Source organism: Heterodontus francisci, chromosome 37, assembly GCF_036365525.1.
Source record: "Heterodontus francisci isolate sHetFra1 chromosome 37, sHetFra1.hap1, whole genome shotgun sequence".
In the NCBI taxonomy this organism is placed as follows: Eukaryota; Metazoa; Chordata; class Chondrichthyes; order Heterodontiformes; family Heterodontidae; genus Heterodontus; species Heterodontus francisci.
In genome coordinates this window covers 37,570,092-37,578,680 of record NC_090407.1, presented here as the reverse complement: position 1 = coordinate 37,578,680, position 8,589 = coordinate 37,570,092, and positions in this window count along the sequence as shown.

Below are 8,589 nucleotides of genomic sequence, written 5' to 3'. Positions count from 1 at the left end.
ATAACTGGGTAATATTCGATTTTGTTGGGTAGTTGACTGTATTATAGCTAGTTTTGAAACACAAGTCTTCAGAACTACATCCAACATGTTGTCAGGGCCCACAGCCTTTGCGATATCCAGTGAGCTCAGCCATTTCATGATATCACATGGAGTGAATTGAATTGGCTGAAGATTAGCATCTGTGATGGTAAGAACCTCAATAGGAGTTCAAGATGGATCATCCACTTGGCACTTCTGCCTGAAGATAGTTGGGAACACTTCAACCTTGTCTATGCCCTTATGTGCTGGGCTGTCCTGTCATTGAGCTTGGGTATATTCATAGAGTCTTCTCCTCCAGTTAGTTGTTTAATTGTCCACGACCAATCCTGAAATGTGGCAGGATGCTTTGATGTGATCCATTGGTTGTGGGATTGCTTAGGCTCATCTATAGCATGCTGCTTCTGTTGTTTAGTGTGCAGGTAGTCCTGTATTGTAGCTTCACCTGGTTGGCACCTCATTTTCCAGACATGGCTGGTGCTGCTCCTGACATGCTGTCCTACACTCTTCATTGAACTAAGATAGGTCCCCTAGCTCGATGGTGAAGGTAGAGTGAGGGATATGCCAGGCCATGAGGTTACAGATTGTGGTAGAATACAATTCTGCTGCTGTTGCTATCCCACTGCACTTCATAGATGCCCAGTTTTGAGCTGTGGGATTTGTTCTGAATCTGTCTCGTTTAGCATGGTTCTGGTGCCACACAAGATGATGGATTGTGTCCTCAGTGTGAAAACAGGACTTTGTCTCTACAAAGTCAAATGCTTGAGCTTTATCTTTTGCACTCTTATGCTGGGCTTCAACATAATTGAGGATGGGATGTTCATGGAACCCCTTCCTCCCATTAATTGTTTAACTGTCTGTGGCCACTCCTACTCATGGACAGATGAATCTGTGACAGGTAGATTGATGAAAAAAAGATCAAATAGGTTTTTCATTCTTGTTGCTTCTCTCACCACTTGCCTCAAGCCCAGTCTGGCAGATCTATCCTTTGCGACTTGGCCAGCTCGGTCAATAGTGGTGCTACCAAGCTACCCTTGGCGATGGACATTGAAATCCCCCACCCAGAGTACATTCTGTGCCCTTGCTTCTTCCAAATGGTATTCAACATGGAGGAGTACTGATCATTAGCTGAGGGAGGCAAATAATCAGCAAGAGATATCCTTGCCCATGTTTGACTTGATGCCATGAGATTTTATGGGGTCTGAAGTCACTGGTGAGGGCTACCAGGGTCACTCAATGTGCCACCACCTCTCGTGTTTCTGTCCTGCTGGCAGGCCAGGTCATACCCAGGGATGGTGATGGAGTAATTTGGAACATTGGCTGATAGTCTAATTCACTGAATCATACCTATGTCCGCTTCCCCAGTTTTGGAACAAGTCTTCAGATGTTAGTGCAGAGGAATTTGCAGGGTTGACACTGTCATGTCCGAATCTGATGCTGAGCATTCCATTCGCTTTTATTCTTAGTACACTTTTTTGTAGTGGTTTGATGCAACTGAATCACATATAGGCCAGACTGGGTAGGGAAAGCAGGTTTCCTTCCCTAAAGGATATTAATGAACCAGATTTGTTTGTACAGTAATCCAATAGCTTCATGGTTACCATTACTGATACTAGCCATATTTATTTAATTAGCTCAAATTCAAATTCACAAACTGCACTGTTGGGATTTGAACTCAGGTTTCCAGATTATTAGTTTAGGCTTCTGAAGTAGTACAAGTAACATAACCAGCATGCCACTGCACCTCCACCAACTCCTTTGCCATGAGACTACCAATGTTTTAAGTTTCCAGGTTTTGTGTGGGAAAGCACCATTTGTGCTTTGCTATTACCTGGTTTTAATACATTAAGAATATTTAATGTGTTATTATCCCTGTGGAGACCACCGACACATGAAAAGAATTGACCCCAATTTAAGAAACCAAACCAAACGGACAAGAATAAAAGCAAAATACTGCAGATACCAGAAATCTGAAATAAAAACAGAAAGTGCTGGGAATGCTCAGCAGGTCTGGCAGCATCTGCAGAGAGAGAAACAGAGTCAACATTTCAGGTTGATGACCTTTCATCAGAACTCAAACTGGACAAGTTTTCACTTTTATAAATTTTACTTAAACACTCAAATCATACGACCATACGAATTAGGAGCAGGAGTAGGCCACTCGGCCCTTCAAGCCTGCTCCACCATTCAATAAATTCATGGCTGAACTGATTACTCCACATTTCCACCTACCCCCGATAACCTTCCACCCCCTTGCTTATCAAGAATCTATCTACCTCTGCCTTAAGAATATTCAAAGATTCTGCTTCCATCGTCTTTTGAGGAAGAGAATTCCAAAGACTCACGACCCTCTGAGAGAAAAATTTCTCCTCATCTTTGTCTGAAATGAGCGACCCCCTTATTTTTAAACAGTGAACCCTAGTTCTCGATTCTCCCACAAGGGGAAACATCCTTTCCATATCCATCCTGTCGAGACCCCTCAGGAGCATCCATGTTTCAATCAAGTCATCTCTTACTCTTTTAAATTCCAGCGGATACTAGCCTCGCCTGTCCAATCGTTCCTCGTAAGACAGCCCACCCATTCCAGGTATTAGTCTAGTAAACCTTCTCTGTACTGCCTCCAACACATTTACATCCTTCCTTAAATAAGGAGACCAGTACTGTACACAGTACTCCAGATGTGGTCTCACCAATGCCCTATATAGCTGAAGCATAACCTCCCTACTTTTGTATTCAATTCACCTCACAATAAATGACAACATTATATTAGCTTTCCTAATTATGTGCTGTACCTGCATACTAACCTCTTGCGACACCCAGATCCCTCTGCATCTCAGAGCTCTGCAATCTCTCACCATTTAGATAATATGCTTCTTTGTTATTCTTCCTGCCAAAGTGGACAATTTCCCACTTTCCCACATTATACTCCCTTATGTCCTCTTCACAAGTTACTTTCCTACCTATCTTTGTGTAATCAGCAAAGTTAGCAACCATACCTTCGGTCCCTTCATCTAAGTCATTTATATAAATTGTACAAAAGTTGAGGCCCCAGCACAGATTCCTGTGACAGTTCTGAAGAAGGGTCACTGACCCGAAATGTTAACTCTGCTTCTCTTTCCACAGATGCTGCCAGACCTGCTGAGTGGTTCCAGCATTTCTTGTTTTTATTCCTGTGACACACCTCTCATTACATCTTGCCAACCAGAAAATGACCCATTTATGCCTACTCTCTGTTTTCTGTTAGCTAGCTAATCTTCTATCCATCCCAACATGTTACACCCTAAACCACAAGCTTTTATTTTCTGCAATAACCTTTGGTGTGGCACCTTATCAAATGTCTTCTGGAAATCTAAGTACTATACATCCACCGGTTCCCCTTTATCCACAGCACATGTAACTCCCTCAAAGAACTCCAATAAATTGGTTAGACATGATTTCCCTTTCACAAAACCATGTTGACTCTACCTGATTACCTTGAATTTTTCTAAATGCCCTGCTAGAACATCTTTGATAATAGCTTCTAACATTTTCCCTAAAACAGATGTTATGCTAACTGGCCTGCCGTTACCTGCTTTCTGTTTCCCTCCCTTTTTGAATAAAGGAGTTATATTCGCGATTTTCCAAGGTAACGGAATCTTCCCTGAATCTAGGGAATTTTGGAAAATTAAAACTAACACATCAACTATCTCACTAGCCATTTCTTTTAACACCCAAGGATGAAGTCCATCAGGACCCGAGGACTTGTCAGCCCACAGCTCCAACAATTTGTTCAGTACCACTTCCCTGGTGATTGTAATATTCTTGAGTTCCTCCCTCCCTTCCATTTCCTGAGTTACAGCTGATACTGGGATGTTACTCGTATCCTTAATGGGGAAGACTGATGCAAAATATCTGTTCAGTTCATTTGCCATCTCATGATTATCCATTATTAATTCCCCAGACTCACTTTCTTTCGGACCAACGCTCACTTTGTTAACTCTTCTTTTTAAATATCTATAGAAACTCTGACTATCTATCTTTATATTTTTAGCTAGCTTTCTCTTGTACTCTAATCTTACCTTCCTTATCAATCTTTTAGTCATTCTTTGCTGTTTTTTATATTCTGTCCAATCTTCTGACCTGCCTCCCAGCTTTGTGCAATTATATGCTTTTTCTTTAAGTCTGATACTATCTTTAACTGTTTAAGTTAACCACGGATGGCGGGTCCCACTCTTGGAATTTTTCTTTCTCGTTGAAATGTATCTATTCTGTGTATTCTGTAATATCCCCTTAAATGTCTGCCACTGCATCTCTATTGACCTATCCCTTAACATAATTTGCCAGTTCACTTTAGCTAGCTCTACTTTCATGCCCTCATAAACATAGAAACATAGAAAATAGGAGCAGGAGTAGGCCATTCGGCCCTTCGAGCCTGCTCCGCCATTCATTATAATCATGCTGATCATCCAACTCAGTAACTTGTTCCCACTTTCGCCCCATACCCTTTGATCCCTTTAGAACCAAGAGCTATATCTAACTCCTTATTTAAGTTTATAATACTAGTCTTGGACCAACTCTTCTCTCCCTCAAACTGAATGTAAAATTCAATCATATTATGATCGCTGCTACTCAGGGGCGCCTTACCTATGAGGTCATTAATGAATCCTATCTCGTTGCACAATATCTGGTATAGTATAGCCTGCTCTCTGTTTGGCTCCAGAACATATTGTTCCAAGATATATCCCGAAAACATTCTATGTACTCCTCATCTAGGCTACCTCTGCCCATCTGATTTTTCCAGTCTATATTGTAGGCCCTGAAAAGTTGGTCAAGTAATGCTTTATACCCAGCATGCTCTAAGGCAGCTAAAGACAAGCGCACAACTTGCTGAAGCAAGCTAACAGACATGTCGAAGCTTGTGGTTAGGGAAATGTGACCGTTAGACTAGACTATTGAACAAGACTAGATAAAAGAGGAACAGATAAAGGGGAACGAACGATGGTTATTGTAAACAGGTCTGGACTTCTGTCCAGGTGGCGAAATGGCTAATGCTTGCCAAAGATGAGATAATGCTTGAAGATTTGTGCAAAACAAGATCATGTGAGTCATGGGTTGAGCAAAGAATATGTAAGGGTTAACACTGGAGGGTATTCTGGGCGAGAACCCGGGAACAACTCTCGAAGGCAGGACCCTGAGTCTGGAGGCTCAGTGATCAACCGTGACAAAAGACTGATCACCTCTGTGTTGACGGGTAGTATCTTGTACAAGAAGTGAGACTTGTACTTATTTGGTGTCTAAATAAAACTGTTGTAAGCATTTGTATGCTTTAAGTGAAGTTAGTACTAATTAGTACTAATAAAGTGAAGTTATACAAGACTTTGGTTTTAGTGTATCTTTGCCTGTCACATCAGTTGATACCTTACAGAGAAAAAGAGTCAACATTTTGGCGTCCCTGGGTGGGCACAGTTAAGTGATTGCTTTAAATCACACCGTGTCCGGATCACGGATATTACGGACAAAAATCATAACGGTAGGGAGTTAAAGTTAACCAGTTGATAGGTAAGGGTAAACCCTGAAAGTCAGCCTTGAGGGGTGTTCTGCATACCTCCTGAGCATCGACGCAGAGGGACCAGACAGGAATTTAGTGAACAATAGACCACCACGGAAGATTGAAGAGGCAGTCAATACACCTCCCTTCCGTGGGGCACTGTCACCGGACCCCAACCCTGGTCACCTCCCGTGCCTTTTGACTAAATTGTGAGTAGGAAATGATGAAAAACCAGCCGGATTGGGAAACAGTACTCAGGGAGTACTTAAACCGTAAGTGGCCCGAATGGGTTGAATATGCCGAGAATGCGTTAGAGGGTCTGGGACCCGTTGGACAGAAACATTGGGAAGAAGCCCGGCTCGGCCAGGCAAAGCGCGCATATAAACTTCAAGTGGCCACAGCAATAGCTAGTTGCATGAGAGAATTATGTGAAAGAATCCTCACGGGCCAGGGGTCCATTGTGCAGGTTAGTTAAGGATTCGGGGCATCCTTCAGTGAAACATAGTGTTACAATGGCTCAGCCTCGACCCGACTGTGAGTTATAGTTGAAGAAGTACTTAGAGAATAAGTGGCCCTCGTGGATCGAGTTTGCAGTTAAACAGTACACGGGTCAGGGATCCGTAGGAGTGCAGCATTGGGAGGATGCTCGTACTCACCAAGCTAAGAGAGCCCGAAATTAGCAAAGATAGCGGTGACTGCCTCATGTATGAGAGAGTTAGATGAAAAGGGGAAAAGGATAGAACAATTAGAGGAACAATTGGCAGAAATTCAAAAAGATATGGATGCTTGGAAGAACGGGGTTCTCCAGGTAGAAAAGGAAAATAAGAAATCGCAGGAAGAACAACAGAAGCAGTTAATATTTCTGAGCCAGTTTCAAACTCAGGCTGAAAGGGCTGAGAACAGTCACAGCAAGGCTGAGTGAGAAGCTGAAATAGTCAAAGGACAGTTCACAAGCGCGGAACAGAAATGCTCTGACTTACAGACCACAATGACGGTTCTGCACCGTTCACAGAAGGAGCGGGTGTACCAGTCAGCAGATCATACAAAATGTCAGCAGGAGACAGTTTCAACTCTCAGCGCAAAGGTGTATAATATGCCTGTTTGCGGATAGGGAGGATGATGACAATCCCGATTTTAATTGGGCCGACTTGGCAGATAAGGCCAGTAAGTACCATGACGATGGTTATAGTCCTTGGGATGACAACTGCCCGAATCCCCAGTCGAGCCTTCGGCCCCCACCCTGGTCTTATCTATGACCCATGATCAACTGGGGGGCCAGAGGGCTCCATAACTAAGTTTATGGCAGAGTGACATAAAAAGACTATGTTTTTAGTAAAATTTCAAGTGAGTAAAAACAAGTTACTGTGTCTTTTGAGTCGATGTGTGAATGTTGGAAGCTTCCACGAATGAACTGAATGTCCTTGGAATGTGCAGCTTGTCGAGCTGACAGTCGTTAACTCTTTGTTGTCTGGCCTTAATGATGCAAGCATGAGTCTGTTACTTGTTCTATTTTTAAGCTTGTATATTTTATGAGAACCTTGAGACATATTTTGGTTGTGAACTCGTTGAATTTGTGTGTGTTCATTTCAATCGGGACAGGGCATTTGACACAGATTTTGGTATTTTGAATTCATCGTTACGGAATCAATTTTCTAAGTTGTTTGGAATTGAATGAGTGTGAAAAGTGATTGTTGAGTGTGTTCATTTCAATTTAAGATTGTGCACCCAGGAGCGGGGTGTAAAAGTGAGTTATATTTTAAATTAAAGTTTTTATTTTTATTTTAAAAGTTGGTTCTGCGGCTTTGAAAAGGCAATGAACAATTTTCTAAGAGATAAGCTTCAGCCTTGAAGGTCTGAAGATGACTGGCAGAAATCCAATTTGACGTTTAAAACACTGCTTTAATTGGAGTTCCAGTTTAAAATCTGTTCCTGTTTCTTTTTGGAGTTTAAATTAAAGGCATGTTTTACTGACTGTTTTAAGTAGCAAATGTCAGGAATTAGATATTGGTTTAAGGAAGAGAAGGATAAACAAAGGGATATGGGAAAGATTCTGTCTATTTAAAGTTTATTTAAGAAGCTGGTGTTAAATCTTCTGTTTTAAGAATGTTAAATAACTTTTTCTTTAGTTTTTGGTTTTATTACAGTCATTTGAAAAGACGCCTGAAGAAAGAACAAGAAAAATGATGCAATTTATCATCTTTAAAAATAAGCATGTGCTATTCTGTCTGTGTGTAGTTAATAAGTGTTATAAGTTAATAAGTCTGAATTAAGTTTCTACTATGAAGGTTAACTGACCTGTTAAGTTGAGAAAACTGGAAATTTCATTTGTGGCCACAATGAACTTTCAAGTTTATTATGTCAAGTTTTGGGGGAGTATTTATTTCCGGACATAAGATTCGCTCATATAACGTTGACAGTTTTTGATTTTTAATTGTTTATTGCCATGAATTGGAATTTGGAATTATCTTTGTAGTATATAAAAAAAAACCTTGGATCAGAAACCTCATGCAAAAGATGTTAAAAGTTTGGTAACAATTGGAGTTTAATCTAAAATGCTGTCTTTCGTGATGGAGATGCTTTCCTTTGAAGTTGATAATGTTACTAATGATTTTGTTGTTTTCAAACCCTAAGGATACCAAAAGGATTGAAAAAAATACAGATTAAAATGGAGAGTAGTTCTTTTCGATCAAAAAACAGTCACGTAAAGTGACGCAGCTGAGAATGTTTTGCTCCACCCCCTTGGAAAAAAAAATAACCCCACTGCAGCTATTGTTTTTCCATTTAATCCACCACACAATTTTTGGATTGCTGAGAGTAAAATTAACCCATTGGGCTTTGGGGCAGAGCCACATGGATTCTGATGTCACAGCATCTGTAATCTATGACACAAAGTGCTGGAGAAGGAGAGATCGTTGCAAGCACAGTTGTCTTTAATGTAAAAAAGAAATGCAGTACCACCAAGTCTGGGCATAAGAAATTGGAATTGATAAATAAAATTTAATTGATATGAGTGGTTTTTTAAAGCA